We start from the raw sequence: 18358 nt of genomic DNA, 5'->3' as shown, positions 1-18358 counted from the left end.
TGTATTCACTTGCAGATACATATGTATAAGATTTAACAGATATGTTCAGGAATGTTTGCTAAAGTAATAGCTAAAAATCTGAAAATATTCTGAATGTTTATCAGTAGCAGACTGGATACTTTTGGTACATTTAAATAGTGTAATATTATGCTTTTGCTCAAAACAATGAAGTTAATCTGCATTTTCTGATTTATTCATGCATTTACCTAACAAATTTTTGTTGGAGGAAAAGTATATGTGAGCCTTTTGTTCTATGCATTGGGGAATACAGTGCTTAAAAAGACATTTTTCCTTACTCATGGAGTTTCTGAGACTAAGCACATGGAAAGATCTCCAAAATGTATTTTAAAGAGGAAAAGTATGTTGCCACATAGGAGAGGTATAATGTTATTCCTTTCAACAACATTTTAAATATACATCCCCCATCTTCCCACCCCCTGACACACATTCGTATATCTATGCAGGGAGATGCGTTTAATTTTTCTTTCTGGAAAATTCGTAAAGGAATTTCTAACAGTGGTTGAAAAGGTTTAGATGTGGCAGGGGAATAAGTAGGAGACTTTGCCTTTTCGTCTTAGACCTCTCTATGTAGATTGAATTTTTATTACCATGTGTTTTTATTATTTTTTTCTTAAAGATTGGCACCTGAGCTAACATCTGTTGCCAATCTTCTTTTTAATTTTTTCCTCTTCTCAAAGTCCCCCAGTACATAGTTGTACATTCTAGTTGTAGGTCCTTCTGGTTGTGCTATGTGGGATGCCACCTCAACATGACTTACATGAGCGGTGCCATGTCCATGCCCAGGATCCGAACTGGCAAAACCCTGGGCTGCTGAAGCAGAGTGTACAAACTTAACCACTCGGCCACGGGGCCAGCCCTGTGCTTTTATTATTATTAAAAGTATATTGGGCCAGCCCCAGTGGCCTAGTGGTTAAGTTTGGTGTGCTCTGCTTCAATGGCCCAGGTTTGGTTCCCAGGTGCAGACCTACACCACTTGTCAGTGGCCATGAATGGCAGCGACCCACATAGAAAATAGAGGAAGATTGACATGGATGTTGGCTCAGGGTGAATCTTCCTCAGGAAAAAAAAAAAAATTAAGACATAATTTATTATTGAATAACTGGGCTTGTTTTATCCACGGTAAACCTGTAGTCAACCTCTGTCTCTTAATCATTCCTGAATCTGTTTGTACTTTGTGTTCACATAGTGAGTGCTTGGAGAAAAGAACCAGATCAAGTCCCTTGGAAATCAAAAAAATGAAAGAGTACAGAACATTGAATTCTTTTTACATTTTTTCTTGATACCCCTCTGCCAGATTTCTTTCACCCCTGCTCTTTTACTCTCTGCTCCTTTCTGTATCCTTTTATCAGCTTTTCTTTCTAATTCTACTTTCTAGAAGCAAAACTTGAAAAGACTATTGTATACTAAGGAAATACTTGAAGTAAACTTAAATGAATTTAAAGCTGGATTATGAGGTGAAACCTAAATAACTCTCCTCATCTCTGATCTTCAAGCAATCTGTATAGAGAAAATTATTGTGTCTCTTCCTTAGAAGTCATGAGAAAAAAAACCACAACAGACTGTTTGATTTAGATATGTTCTAGAGATGATCCAGATGACCTCCCTGTCTTTAACCCTATTATTTTAGAACATAGTGATTATCATAATCACAGCTCTGCTGTAATGTGGATAAAAAGGGTTAAAAGGGATCAAGCATACTTTAGGAATCCAGAGTTGCCTATAAATACTAGTAAGTAATTCAGGGATATTAAATATGACTTGAAAATGGCCATCCCAATACCTCCATACATATAGACATTACTAGATGAAAACTAGATGAAAATATTATTCTTAAATTCTTTGGCTAGGTAGTTGGTACATATAGAAAGGAAAAGTTATATGTTTAAAATTAAGTCGACCATAACTTGAAATACTTTGTTTCCTGTGATCTTTACAATCACTACGGCCATATAAGTAAATCGGTGCAGGTGAATGTTCTCGAACTTATAACTCACTTGCTGTTGTGCCTACTCCACAAAGACATAAGATGGTCAAAGAAAATTCAATTAAGTCCACTTCACCAAAGGAAAACATGAGGGATGACCCAGCCAGTGGAATTGGGTGAGGGCAGAAGGTGATCATCCGGAAGTAGAGAGCAAGTCAAAATAGAGTCCAGAGAGCAGACATGCAGTCAGATTTCTTAAGTATTCAGTAGTGTGCTCATGGAGTCAGGAAGATTAGGGGGTGAGGAAGCATAAAGGGAGAATGGAAGAGTTAACAGTATCTTCTCATTCTAGTCTAGGTCTTTCCAGATAGTTAGAGACCTCTTCTGGGACAATCCTCAACTTAACTAACAGTATCCGAAAAACCAAGCTAGAAGTTCAAGAACGAAGCTTCCATGCCCATAAAACGATCATAGAGCAGTGAGGTATATATGCCTAAAGTGAAGGTGGTGCTTATCGGACAAGATATAGATGGAAATTACATCTATTCATTTGGGAAATATTAATTAAGCACCTACTGTGTTTCAGGCTCTGTCTTAAGCACTGAGGATGTATAGTGAACAACCAGGCCCAAATTCTTGCTCTCATAGAGCTTGTAGTCTTGCAGTGAAAGAGAGATAAAAACAAAATAAAGGAGGGCCAGCCTGGTGGCGCAGCGGTTAAGTGCACACGTTCCGCTTCTCGGCGGCCTGGGGTTCGTCAATTTGGATCCCGAGTGTGGACATGGCACCGCTTGGCAAAGGCCACGCTGTGGTAGGCGTCCCATGTATAAAGTAGAGGAAGATGGGCATGGATGTTAGCTCAGGGCCAGTCTTGCTCAGCAAAAAGAGGAGGATTGGCAGTAGTTAGCACGGGGCTAATCTTCCTTAAGAAAAAATAAATAAATAAATAAATAAATAAAGGAAATATTAGTATGTTAGATGGTGATAAATTAATGGAGGAAAATTAAATAGTGAAGGAGGTTGGAGTGGTCTGGGGGAGGGAGTTTGTATTTGCAATAGGATAGGTAAGGAAAAGCCTAATGGAAAAGGTGATAGACTGACACAGGCCTGAAGGGAGCAAGTGTGTGAGCCATGTTCATTCTTGGGAGGAGAACTTCCCAGGCAGAGGAACAACCAAGTCCTAGGCCTGGAGGAATTGTGCCTAGTGTATTGCACAGCAAGAAGGCTGGCATGGGTGGAGGGGATGGCACAAGGTGGGAGAGCAGTAGGGATGAGGTTAGATGGGGCCGAATCCTCTGGGACTTTGCAGCCCATAGCCAGGACTTGGACTTTTACTCCAAGCAAGATGGGAAACCATGGGAGGATTTTGAGCAGAGCACGACATTATCTAACTTTTAAAGGGCTCATTTAGGAGGGCTAGATTTTAGCAACTGGTTGAGCTAGAGTTTGGAGGTAAGTGTGATGGGAATATACAAAAAGGTTTATAGTACGTTCTTTTTTCCTCCTGCCTCGTCCTACCTACCATAAGCCATATTTACCTTTCTCTAAATATCTACCCTTGACCCATTAAAATTCTAGTTTCATGAGAACTGGAAATGGGGGCTGCTGTTGCCAGTTGGGTGTGTGTAATGAGAGCACCGGAACGCATTGCTAAGGGAGATCAGTTAGGAGGCTGATGCAGTAAGTCAGGCAAGAAGGAGATTGGCTTGAATCAGAGAGAACATCAAATATCAGATTGATTTGGATTAAAAATACTTGGTTTAAAAATATTTTCTCAAAGCACTCAAATTTGTCAGGTTCCTCAATTTTGGTTTTAGCAATATTTTTTACTGGTTCCTTCTTGCATACTTTGATTAGTGAGTCTGTTCTTAGGATCTCTTTTCCCCCATTCATTCCAAATAAGCCAGATTTACCACTGTAGCGATTGTTGGCTCTAAGTAAAGTTTTCCTTCTCCCTTCTCACCATGTTTTCTTTTATTTAAAGTTAAGGTTGAGCTCATTTTTTCCCCTTTTTTTCCAAGCTTTAATCCTATCTGGCTTCTAAATCCCTTCAGATTTATTTGAAGCAAAGAATGCCTGCTGACTTCAAAGAGTGTTTCATGCTTGCATTTACTCCGTAGGGTATATAGCAAGAGTAGTGGAACCTTCCTTCCTTTCCAGGCAGAATGGCGTGTTTGGTAATGACATATGCTGATCAGTGAGCAGTCTGTTAAGAAGAAACACAATGAAACTCATTTTTTTATTTGCTGTTTTGAAAAGGACTTATTTTCCTTTGGAGGACTTTTCAATTTCAAATCTAATCTGTTTTTTGTAGGAGAATCAATTTATATTGACAGAAACTTGATTAACTTCCCTTTCATAACTTTCTCCTTAGGGTCATCCTACAGACTTAGTTGTCTAGAATGTAACATAATATAAATGAATGCTTGGTTTGTACAGATTTCTAAATCTTATTGTTTCAGTCATTTCATTGAAAGACAAATATTTTACTACACCAGTCCTTAAAAGAAAACTCGTAGTGTCTAATTCTTGTCTTTGTGGAAGACAGTTTATATAAGCTTTATAATTAATGCTGATGCAAAAGAAGGCATTAGCTTGAGAAAGAATGATTCTTTGTATAAAAATATTATGGTTACTCATAAGGCAAAAGCCCTAAAACACTGCATAGGCTGGTATACTAAAATAGACAGGTTAGCTCTTCCACTTTATTTACTTTTAGCATCCGGATGAGAGAGAGTTTGGTGGTGACTCTGATGTGAATATACAAAAGGGTTTATAGCAAATTCTTTTTTCTCTCTGCCTTGTCCTACCTTCCATGAGCCATAGTCACCTTTCTCTAAATATCTGCCCTTTACCCATTACAATTCTAGTTTCCTAAGAACCGGAAGTAGGGACTGCTATTGCTGGCTGTGTTTGTGTAATGAGAGCACCCAAATGCATTAGTAAGGGACTGGAAAAGTTCAACAAGGAGATTATGATAAGAATGGTGACATCTACTTCTTTCAACATTTATGAAGTGAAGGCAGTCTGTGCAAAACTGATATTTCAATAGTTATACCAGCTATTGTCAAAGTGTAGTCTGCCACATTTTTTGTCAAAGTGTGGCCTTCTCGATCCCTGAGACTCCTTCATAGAGTCCTCAAGATGAAAAGTGTTTTTGCAGTAATTCTCAGAAGTTATTTGCCTTGCTCCCTGTGTTATTATTTGCACTCATAGTGAATCCTTAATGTGAATCAAGGCAGTAACACCAAACTATATTAGTAGTCATTGTATTGCCCACTGCTACATGCTTATTTTAAAATAAGGTTATTTAAGAATGTTTCTTGATTATTAAATCTCAACCCTTGACTACATTTTTTTTATTATTCTTTTTGATGAAATGGGAAATATGCATAAGGCTCTTCTACTCATATCAGAGTACAATGGTTGTCTGGAGGAAGAGCTCGTGTGCCCTTGTTTCATTTGGGAGCTGAACAAGCCATTTTTTTTTTAATTATTATTTTTTTTTATTGAGTTATTGATAGGTTACAATCTTGTGAAATTTCAATTGTACATTAATGTTTGTCAGTCATGTTGTAGGTGCACCACTTCACCCTTTGTGCCCACCCTCCACCCCACCTTTCCCCTGGTATCCACTAAACTGTTCGTGGTCCATAGTTTTAAATTCCTCATATGAGTGGAGTCATACACAGATTATCTTTCTCTCGCTGGCTTATTTCACTTAACATAATTCTCTCAAGGTCCATCCATGTTATTGCAAATGGAATGATTTTGTTCTGTTTTGCAGCTGAGTAGTATTCCATTGAATATATGTACCACATCTTCTTTATCCATTCGTCTGTTGCTGGGCACTTAGGTTGCTTCCACGTCTTGGCTATTGTAAACAGTGCTGCAATAAACATTGGGGTGCACAGGACTTTTGGGATTGCTGACTTCACGCTCTTTGGATAAATACCCAGTAGTGGGATGGCTGGATCGTATGGTAGTTCTATTTTTAGTTTTTTGAGCAATCTCCATACTGTTTTCCATAGTGGCTGCACCAGTTTGCATTCCCACCAGCAGTGTATGAGGGTTCCTTTTTCTCCGCAACCTCTCCAACATTTGCTGCTATTAGTTTTAGATATTTTTGTCATTCTAACGGGTGTAAGGTGATATCTTAGTGTAGTTTTGATTTGCATTTCCCTGATGATCAGCGATGATGAGCATCTTTTCATGTGCCTATTGGCCATCAGTATATCTTCTTTGGAGAAATGTCTGTTCATGTCTCCAGCCCATTTTTTGATTGGGTTGTTTGATGTTTTGTGGTTGAGTTGCAAGAGTTCTTTATATATTAAGGATATTAAGCCTTTGTCAGATATATGACTTGCAAATATTTTTTCCCAGTTAATGGGTTGTTTTTTTGTTTCAATCCTGTTTTCATTTGCCTTGAAGAAGCTCTTTAATCTGATGAAGTCCCATTTGTTTATTCTTTCTATTGTTTCCCTTCTCTGAGAAGGCATGGTGTCCGAAAAGATCCTTTTAATACTGATGTCAAAGAGTGTACTGCCTACGTTTTCTTCCAGAAGCCTTATGGTTTCAGGTCTCACCTTTAGGTCTTTAATCCATTTTGAGTTTATTTTGGTGAATGGTGAAAAAGAATGGTCAATTTTCATTCTTTTACATGTGGCTTTCCAGTTTTCCCAGCACCATTTGTTGAAAAGACTTTCTTTTCTCCATTGTATGCCCTCAGCTCCTTTGTCAAAGATAAGCTGTCCATAGATGTGTGGTTTTATTTCTGGGCTGAACAAGCCATTTTTTATCATAGGACACAATTTTTTTTTTTTTTAGAAAGATTAGCCCTGAGCTAACATCTGCTGCCAATCCTCCTCTTTTTGCTGAGCAAGACTGGCCCTGAGCTAACATCCGTGCCCATCTTCCTCTACTTTATATGTGGGACACTTACCACAGCATGGCTTGTCAATTGGTGCCACGTCTGCACCTGGGATCTGAACCAGCGAAACCTGGGCCGCCAAAGTGGAACGTGCACACCCAACCACTGTACCACCAGGCTGGCCCGATAGGGTACAATTTTTAACAGGAAGAATGACTGACAGAAAAACTACGGTCAATGAAACTGGGATATTGGTGGACATTTTCTTGAAAATAAACAGAGTCAGCCAGTTACTTCAAAGCAAACAAGACAGTATTTGCTACCATTAATAAAACTCAAGTTTTATTTCAAGCAAAAATCAGGTTTTAGAAAACTTTTATTGCCTCTATAAGTTTGGCAGCTTCCCAAAACTGAAATAATTTTGTGATGAAACTGGTGGTGATATTAATAATGTGGTTTTTCAAATATCATATAATTAAAAGTGTCAACAGTTGGAAAATCTGCATAACTCAGTGAACCCATATTTTCCAAATGTGCAATGTTACAAAATCAGCCACAGATAAAGATCCATTCAAAATGTAAGGTCATAAGATTTTAACGTGATTAAGTAAAAAATGCTTATTGATATGATTTCACATAGATGCCACATTTGCAACTATGCTTTAAGAAAATATCACTTATTGAGTCTTAACATAATATCAAACACAAATATCCATCTTTATCTGAACCTATTAAAATCCTTCTCCCTATCTTAACTAAATATCTATGAGAAGCTGGATTTTTTTCATAGACTTCAGCCAAAACCATATATAGCAATAGATTGAATGCAGAGCAAACATAAGAATCCAGCTGCCATTAGAGCTAATAAATGCCTTTAGCAAAGTTGCATGATACAAGATCAACACATAAAAATTACTGGTATTTCTATATACTAGCAATGAATAATCTGAAAAGAAAATTTAGAAAATAATTACACTTACAATAGCATCAAAAAGAATAAATACTTAGGAATATATTTAACAAAGAAGGTGCAAGACTTGTACACAGAAAATTACAAAACAATGCTGAAAGAAATGAAAGACTATCAATAAATAGAAAGCCATGTGTCTTTATGGATTAGAAGACTTAATCTTGTTAATATAGCAATATTCCCCAAAGCGATCTATAGTTTTTGTTTTCTTTTTTTAAAAGATTGGCACCTCAGGGGCTGGCCCCGTGGCCGAGTGGTTAAGTTCGCGCGCTCTGCTGCAGGCAGCCCAGTGTTTCGTTGGTTCGAATCCTGGGAGCGGACATGGCACTGCTCATCAGACCAGGCTGAGGCAGCGTCCCACATGCCACAACTAGAAGAACCCACAACGAGGAATATACAACTACGTACCGGGGGGCTTTGGGGAGAAAAAGGAAATAATAAAATCTTAAAAAAAAAAAAAGATTGGCACCTCAGTTAGAGAAGGATAATCTCTGTATGACTCCACTCATATGAGGAATTTAAAAATGTGGACAAAGAGAACAGATTAGCGGCTACCAGGGGAAAGGTGGGGTGGGGGGTGGGCACAAAGGGTGAAGGGGTGCACCTACAACACAAATGACAAACATTAATGTACAACTGAAATTTCACAAGATTGTAACCTATCATTAACTCAATAAAAAAAAAAAAAGATTGGCACCTGAACTAACACCTGTTGCCAATCTTTTTTTGTTCTTCTCTCCAAAGCCCCCCAGTGCATGGTTGTATATACTAGTTGTAGGTCCTTTTAGTTGTGCTATATGGGATGCTGCCTCAGCATGGCTTGATGAGTGATGCTAGGTCCACGCCCAGGATCCAAACTGGTGAAACCCTGGGCTGCTGAAGATTGAGCGGGCGAACTTAACCACTCGGCCACGGAGCCAGCCCCCAATCTATAGTTTTGATACAATCTCTGTCAAAATCCCAACAGACATTTTTGTAGAAATAGAGAAGCCAATCCTAAAGTTCATAACAAATGGCAAGGGATTCTGAATAGTCAAAACAATCTTGAAAAAGAAAAGCGAAGTCGGAGAACTCACACTTTCCAATTTCAAAACTTAACTACAAAGCTATGCTAATCAAAACAGTGTGGTACTGGCATAAAGATAGACATACACATCTATGGAATAGAATTGAGAGTTCATAAATAAACCTATATATCCATGGTCAACTGATTTTTGACAAAGATGTCAAGACTATTCTACAAAGAAAAAATATCTTCAACAAATGGTGAGGGGAAAACTGGATATCCATATATAAAACAACGAAGTTGGACCCTTACCTCAAACTGTATACAAAAATTAACTCAATATAGATCAAAGACCCAAATATAAGAGCTGAAATTATAAAAATCCTAAAAAAAGGCATAGGAATAAACCTTCATGATCTGAATTTGACAATGGTTTTTAAGATATGCTATAAAAGCACAGCCAACAAAAGAAAAACAGATAAATTTGACTTCATTAGAACTAAAAACTTTTTGGGATCAAAGATACTATCAAGGGAGGGAAAAGATACCCCATAGAATGGGAGAAAATATTTATAAATCATACAGCTAGCCTAGTATTCAGAAAAGATAAAGAACTTTTGCAACTCAACAACAAAAAAGACAAATACTCAATTAAAAAATGGGCCAAGGACTTGAATAGATATTTCTCTAAAGAAGATATACAAACGGTCAACAAGCGTATGAAAAGATGCTCAAAATTTTTAGCCATTAGGTAAATGCAAATCAAAACCACAATGAAATGCCACTTCATATCAAACAAAATGTGGTGTATACATACACTTCAAACAAAATGCATACATATACAAAAGCATACATATACAATTTAATATGAATGAACCTTGAAAATATTATGCTAAGTGAAAGAAGCCAGACATAAAAGGCCACATATTGTATGGTTCCATTTGTATGTAACATTCAGAATTGGCAAATCCAGAGAGACAGAAATCAGATTAGTTGTTGCCAGGGGCTGGGGGAAAGGAAGAATAGGAAGTTACTTCATAATGGGTACAGGTTTTCCTATTGGGATGCTGAAAATGTTCTGGAACTAGATAGCAGTGACAACTGCACAACACTGAGAATGTACTAAATGCCACTGAATTGTACATTTTAAAATTGTGAATTTTATGTAATGTGTATGTTACCAAAATTATTTGAAAAATACAGCTCTCTTCTGTTAAGCTAGACATTAAAGAGATTTGTAAAATGGTAAATGATGCCAGTGATATCACTAAATATTTTGGTTTTGTGAAATAAAGTTTTCATAAAAATATATTACTTATGTTAACATGAAGTGGGTTTATTTCTAATTCAATTAATAAAACATATTTTGAGTTGTTCTTGGTTTTAATTTTTAATATTGTAAATATTGATAGCTATAACTACCAAAATCAAAAGTTTGAGTCCTCAATTTTTTAATTTTATTTTATGTTTTTTGGTCAGGAAGATTGGCCCTGAGCTAACATCTGTTGCCAATCTTCCTCTTTTTGCTTGAGGAAGACTGTCCCTAAGCTAACATCTGTACCAATCCTCTTCCATTTTGCATGTGGGGTGCTGCCACAGCATGGCTTGATGTGCAGTGTGTAGATCTGCATCCAGGATCTAAACCCTTGAACACCAGGCTGCCAAAGGGGAGCACGAGAACCCAGCCACCACACCACCAGGCTGGCCCCTGAGTCCTCAGTTTTTAAGAGAGTAAAGGAGTCCTGACTCTAAAAGGTTTGAGAACCACTGAACTATGCTGTAAGGTGGGACAGCTGTTAGCTAAGTTATCTAAGCCAAGTTACTGTGTGGACTTCAAGGTACACAGATTTTATAATATGAGTTAGTTGTGAATCTAACTGCTACAGATGAAAGTATAACTGGAAAACAATATTCTTCTGATATATTAGCTACCAAAATGTAAATTAGAAGTTTAGAAACTGTGTTAGTGGGAGATGTGATCTGAAGGGAGGAGTGGAGAAATTAAAGAAAGTTAGAGGTTGAGGGTTGGGAAAGGTGAGTAGCGGGTGAAGAGGGTGTTAGGAAGTTCGTGGTTCAGTACATTAATTCAATTTGACATATGCATAATAATTTTAAATGTGATTTTTCCTATTGTCTAGGTATACGTGCCAATAATGCATAATTTATGCTTAGTAATTATTTATGTTCCAAATATTGTTCTAAGAGATTTATTATGTGTATGACACTATTATTTTTATTTTTTAATTTTTTTTGGAGGAAGATTGGCCCTGAGCTAAAATCCACACCCATCTTCCTCTACTTTATATGTGGGAGGCTGCCACAGCATGGCTTGATAATCAGTCTGTAGATCTGTGCCTGGGATCCAAACCAGTGAACCCCAGGCCACCAAAGCAGAGAGTGCGAACTTAACCACTATGCCACTGGGCCAGCCTCTATTATTTTTATTTTTAATACAATATTTTGAGGAATGATTTGAGGAAAAGTTACAGACATCATAACACTTTACTCCTCAATATGTCAGGATATGTGTCCTAAGAACAAGGATATTCTTCTCCATAACCACAACATAACTATCCCTCAAGAAATATAATACTGACACAATCTTATTCTCTAATATTCAGTTTATATTTAAATATCCAAGATTGCTTCAATTGTGTTCTTTATCTGTTTTTTTAATGTGTTTATTTATTTATTTTTAAAATGAGATCCAGGATGTAATCAAAGTTCATGCATTGCATGTAGTTCTCACACCTCTTTAGTTCCTTTTAATCCAAAGAGTTCCCCAAATCCCCTCGCCCATCTCAATGTTTTGGTCTTACATGACTCTGACATATTGGAAAAATCTAGACTGCAGTTGTTTTGCAGACTGTACATCAGTTTGGATTTGTTTGATTGTTTCCTCATGATTAGATTCAGGTTAAATATTTTTTGGCAAGAATCCTACCCTGTTGATGTTGGGTACTTCTCAGTAGTGGTCATCTCAGAGGGCACAAGAAGTCATTTGCTTCGTTATCGGTGAGCAGGCATCTAAGTATTTACTTCACTTAATTTTAAAACAACCTATGCTGTGGCTGTTGCTTTTATTTCTTACAGATTTCAGTACTTTGTACATAAGGATGCTGAGAGATTAAGTATCTCGTCTAAGGTCACATAGCTAATAAATTGCAGAGCAGAGTTCTGAACTCAGATAGTTGTTCCAGAATTGCAAGATTAACCACTGTGGAAATTAATAAAAGAAACTTTAACTAAATTGGAATCAGGGAAGGCCTGTAGGGGGAGCTCCCATGACTATCACACATTGTCAGTTACACCAAACAGGAAGTAAAACTATTTTACTACTAAAGGAAGATTTCTTTCCCCACCTGGCAACAGTCCAGCCAATGAGAAACCCCACAGCTCAGTCAATGAGAAGCTATTACTGCCCTGAACTCTTGCTTTCCCCCAATAGACTTCAGTTTAGAACAGCCCCTCCCTTTTTCTTTATAAAAGCAGCTCACCTCCTTTGTTTTCTGGATTTGCCTTTGGTTTGCTATAGCATGCACTTTCTGAATTGCAATTCTTTTGGCTATTCCCGACTAAACTCCTTTTGTGGGTAAAATAACAGGGAAATTTGCTTTTAAGTTGATACTACTAACTACAGTGTTAAGAGACTGATAACTGATTTGGGGATTCTTAACTCGTCACCTAGCTTCAGGGTATATAAGTGGAGGCTAGGAGATTGGTCTTGAGAGGCCTGTAGTGAGAATTCCTTCAGAGAGGGTGGTTCTCGTGCTGTGCTTTCCACATCCACCACCCCCAGCAAAACGGGTGGAGAGTGGGAGAATCACTTGAGAACTTGACTTGGAGTTTGGAGGATAGAGGGATTGGTACCTGACTCATCCTGATAAAGTTAAAAGGTGAGTTTGGCCTTGCCCTGCAGTCAGAGTTATGGCAGGGGAAAGGTGTGGTGTTCCGAGGGTGAGTTGTGGCCCCAACAGAAGGGTCTAAATTCTTTAAAGGTGCCACACCCAAGAGACTTATCGGGAGGGATGAAGCGACCCCTACTGACTCTCAGAAGGTGGGGACTGGAAAGTTAATCACAAGTGGCCTGCCCAGGGGAACATAGCCCATGTCAGGTATCCCCACAGACAAGAGTTTCCAAAGAACTCATTCAGAAAGAACATTTCTATAATTCTATATATCGCTTTCCCTGCTTCCCAACCCTGAAGGAGCCATGAAAGAACATAGTGAAAAGTATGAGTTGGGAGGAATTGAGAAACAAATGGCCACGCCCTCGTTCCCCACTGCAGGCTTTATAACCTGGGTCAGGCTCAAATAGCAAAGAACTAACTCTCAAAGCTTAAATAGCAGGTTAAGCTTTGCTTTGTACTATCTGAGAATAAGACCTTTTGTTTACAATGGAAAATGAATGTGAAATATGGGATCCACTCAAGATTTCACCCTGAGGACAGAAAAGAATGATCAAGAGTACTGGTTTAATGAATCAGTGGTGGGAAAGAACAGAATTGAGTTAATTCAGTGAACTGGCTCCTTAGGTATTGAGCCTCTTTCCAATACTTCCTCCTCAGGTTAGTCTTATACTGAACTCTGGGAAAAAGCTACTTTCTTAGTCATTGCCAGACAGCCTCTGACGTTTGACTCTGATTTAGGAGGCTTTGTTTAAGGGTTATTATTCTCCTGGGGAATTGCCCAGAATTGCGTGCTATGTTGCCTTTGTATGAATGCAAACAGAACCCTTCCAATTGTTGGATGGAGTAGATTATCACTGACAACATGAAATTTTGGCAGTAATGCCACCCAAATTCTGCCCCGACAATGGGAGCCAACTGCAGTGGTCTGAGCATAGGCCAAGCATTTGTTTGGATCTTGAGCCTGCTCCAGCCGCTGAGCTCTGGAACAAGGACAGGGCCCATCCACTTCCCCATCCCACCCTAGCGCTATAGTTAAACCTGGTTGTACAGGCAGCACTCAGTGGCAAAGTTCTTTTTCTCCTTCAACTCAGTCCCATTCTGCCCTTCTTCTCGCCTCCCTTTCATCTCCTCTCCTTTCAATGCTATTGCTAAAACAAGGCAGCTTCTAATCTGTGGCTTCACCTTCTATTTCCAGCACTGGGCTTTCTCTAGACTCTAGAAGAGCTATGGTGTTTCTGATTGGAGGTAGGATGATCATTCACAGGTAGGATTTGCCTCTGCCCTCTAGTTGTATTAGCATCAAGCTTCACTCAATCCCACTCAAGCAGCCTTAGACCTCCCTCTCTGATCCTCCAATCCCCCAACACACCCACGGTACCTGCCCCTGGGACCCTCAAGTTACCAGAGGGAGGAAGCCTGGCACTTGGTTTACATCACCATTTTGCAGAAGGGATGTGGGAGCAGAGACGGTCTAGGGGAAAGTATCCTCCTCCTTTCATCATCTTGAATAAGGAAGGGCTTCCCTTGAAGTGCCTCATGACCAGCTGAGAAGAGCCCCCAACAGACTAAAGAGTGAGAAATTTTGGTATATTCAACTTAAAAGAATCCTTTTTTTTTTTTATAGATTGGCATCTGAGCTAACAACTGTTGCCAATCTTATTGTTTTTTTTCTTCTTCTTCTTCTCCCCAAAGCCCCCCAGTACATAATTGTAGATTCTAGTTGTGAGTGCCTCTGGTTGTGCTATGTGGGACGCTGCCTCAGCATGATCTAATGAGGGGTGCCATGTCTGCACCCAGGATCCAAACCAGCGAAACCCTGGGCTGCCGAAGTGGAGAGCGTGAACTGGACCACTTGGCCACGGGGCCGGCCCCCCAAAAATTCTTAATTAAGGGTGGAAAAGGAACATTAATTGATTCGTGTATTTATGGAATCATTCCACATGAGGCGGCTAAAAAATGGTAGATAATTTCTTAAATATCCAATTCTTAGATAAGTTAGATTAAATAAATTACATAAGGGGCCTGCCCGGTGGCGTAGTGGTTGGGTTCGCATGCTCCACTTCAGCAACCCAGGGTATGTGGGTTCAGGTCCTGGGTGTGGACATACACACCGCTGTCGGGCCATGCTGTGGTGGTGTCCCACATACAGGGTAGAGGAAGACTGGCACAGATGTTAGCTCAGCAACAATCTTCCTCACCAAAATAAATAAATAAATAAAACAAAATAAAAATTAAATAAAAGTCTTTTATTCTGTTGTGACGACAATAAAGAAAAGAATAGGCTGCCATTTTAAATTAGGAGGAAAATTACATATTAGGCTGAATCACATGGAATTGCTGTTATTCAACCATTTGGCCAATGTTTGATCATTTTAACATAAGAAAATATCAGTTTCATGTGGTTCAGACTAATATTGACGTTTGAAAGACAGCTCTGATAGTATTTCTCTGGGGTAAATGCGTGTTTATTTGAATGATAATACGGTTAGTCTAACTTCTTTTATATTATTTTCAATTACTTCACACTGCCAGTAGAGTGCGTTGGGTGCCTAGTGATATCAAAGAAAATTTTTACAATAAAATGTATGCACAGACGCATCTGGTTATGATTTGCCTTTGCTTTCCTCCAATTGCATAATTCAAGTTGATGCTGCATAATTCTTTTTCCTTTTATTCCATTCCATATGGTGGCAGAACAACTACCAAAAGATGAATACTTTCAGGACCTCTCATATCAAAGCCACAGCTTTCACATTCTGCTCTATTGATACTGCATTTTGGCAGTGGATAAAGGGACACAGTTCAAGTCTCTGCTCATAATTGGCTTTATTTGGGAAAGATTTTCTTTGAACTAGCGACCACCCGTGATTTTATAATTATCAGAAATTAACCAGCTCAGCGTTTTTTGTAGGAAATATTCACAATTCACTCCTTTGCTTTTGGAAGAAAGAAACTGAAAAGAAAAGAAATAAAGAAAAGAAAAGAAAAACTATGGCGTATTAGAGAACTCCATTTTGTTTGGGCGTATTCCATGTGGGATTTCTCTAATATGATGCTAAAGCTGTATTTGTCTGCATGGTACTCTTTCAAGCACAGTCTTAAAAACCTTTTTACTTCCTCAGAACCCAACCAAGAAGAAAACTCAAAAGAATTTTGATTTTCTGAAAAGTGAGACAATTCCAGTATAAGTTTTCTGATATGACCTGACTTATATACAAGCTACAGACAAAGCATTAAAGCTTTCTGCAGGGTACTCTTTTTTTCCTTGTCTTTTCTTTTTTAGCCACTTTCTTGAGATAATTCACATACTATACAATTTTCCTGTTTGAAATGTGCAATTCAGAGGCCAGCCCAGTGGTGTGGGGTCTGTGGGTTCAGATCCCAGGTGTGGACCTACACACTGCTCATCAAGCCATGCTGTGGCAGCATCCCACATACAAAATAGAGGAAGATTGGCAACAGATGTTAGCTCAGGGCCAATCTTCATCATCAAAAAAAAAGTACAATTCAATGGTTTTTGATGTATGATATTATTAATTTTTAAAAATTGTGGTATAATAAACATAACAAAATTAGCCATTTTTACCACTTTCAAATCTACAATTCAGTGGCAGTAATTACAGTCACAATGTTGTGCAACCATTACCATTATCTACTTTCAAAACTTTTGTGTCACCTTAAGCGGAAACTACAGAGAATACCTTTATGTGCCCTTCAGTATGATTTGAAATTCCTATGGCTGTACAAAGCTGTTTAAGTGAAGAAAGCTGCCTGGACATTTGAAAGGCAGAACCCTCCAACTTAAGTCTAAAGCTGCTGGCAGAGATGTCTCTGTTCAGTGCACCAGGCACCCACACACATATAAACTTTTCAAGACCCTGCATGGTCCCCAAACATACCATCAGTCACACCTCTCCTCCCACTGGGCTTGACTTCCCCCCCCATGTGGGAAACAGACAGTGGGAGCTTTGTTTACAGTGGCTTTGTTTGCTCACAGCTACTGGTAAAATAAACCTTCCCTCAGATTGGAGAGGTCCTTGGTAGAACCTGAGGGTCCTGGGAGAGCAGATCCTATAACCCGACACAGATGACTTGATCATGTTGTCTGGTGTAGACTCACCTCTTTGAAGATAACTGCATGGCAGCATCCTGTGCAGATCCCAGTAGGACTGGTCTAGGTCGTGGGATGTTAAGTGGGAGACTCAGGCCTGGGGAGAGAGCTCAAGGAAGAAAACTGAAGAGAAGCTTGCCTTCTCTCACTGTAGCCTGGCCCAATATGCGAATGAAGATTCAAAGACACTTCAGGATCTTGTCAAGCAGGATCTTGTCAAACTTATGAAAATTTCTCATAATTTCATCTTTGGACAATATCGATGAGCTCTGCACTGAATTTAGCCCAGTGATAATGAAAAATGCACACAGTGAGGGCTTGGATTGAGAAATCACTCATTTTGTGACTTACGTGATTATAAGAAAGTCTTTGAAGAAATCTCAGTATTTTAAAATAGAAAAGGTCAGTTTTAAAATTTTATGTTTGTTGAATAAGGAAAGTATGAATAAGTGGATGCTATTAAATAGATTTAGTAGATAACACGCTTATCCTGGTTCTTATTAATTACACTTCGAGATGGGATATATATATATATAAATGGAATTTAGAGAATCTTATATTAAAGATTTAAAGATGTTATATCAAAAGCTGTACATCTCTCCTTCTTCCCCCCGCCCCCACCCACACCTCCCAGGAAGTTAGCTATTTGAAGTCAGCGTTTAATAAGTTTACCACAGCCCACAGAACGTGTTTGGAAACTTTAAATTCTTTTTCACTGTATTATCAGGCTTGTAAATGCAAGCTTATTACAAGATAATTATGCAAGGAATGGAAACCTTATAGCTTATCCTCAAATATGAAGTATAGACAGAAATCACACTCTTGGCCCAAGTAGAACTCAGTGTGAGAAACGAAGGATATGTGGGCCTCGCCTCCTCCCAAATCTCAAGTAATAAATCTCAAAAGCTTCAATATTGATTCAAGCAGATGAACGGCTGAGTCATTTCAGAAGGACTCTGACAAGTGGACAAATGCTGCTATGGTGACAGTGTGATATGCAGTGTGGTTACTGAGCTCTGCTGCTTTCCTCCGCCTGCCATGAAAGCAAAATGACAGACCTCGGGAAGTGCCACACGCAGCATGCCTAAACCAGAGGCAACGGGGAAAAAAGATTTAATTAGCTGTTCTTAAGGGATTAAAAATTCCATATACATTTGAATCTGACTCATGGGGAAATTCCTTTTAAAATATGAGAAAAACTGTTCTGAGACATGCTTCTTGTTAAGAAGTAGAAACTATTATTAATCTAAAAAAAGTCTCAGCATTTTCTGTAAATGTTTGTAAATAGATTTCTGGAGGAAAAATATTTTTAACTTGGGAAGATAAAGACGTAAAATATTTTCCACTGGAGATAAAATTATACTTAATTCATCCTTTGCTAAATAATGTAATAAAATGTTGCATATGGCCACAATAAAAATAAAATACAATATGTGTAATCAAGTACTACTACTGTATATATTTAGATTTGTAAGGAGATGAGACTACTTGTTAGAAAGCAATATGTATACTTGGCTATTACTTGATCTTAATGTTCATATGATG

Source organism: Equus caballus, chromosome 14, assembly GCF_041296265.1.
Source record: "Equus caballus isolate H_3958 breed thoroughbred chromosome 14, TB-T2T, whole genome shotgun sequence".
Taxonomy (NCBI): Eukaryota; Metazoa; Chordata; class Mammalia; order Perissodactyla; family Equidae; genus Equus; species Equus caballus.
This window is presented reverse-complemented; position numbering follows the sequence as displayed.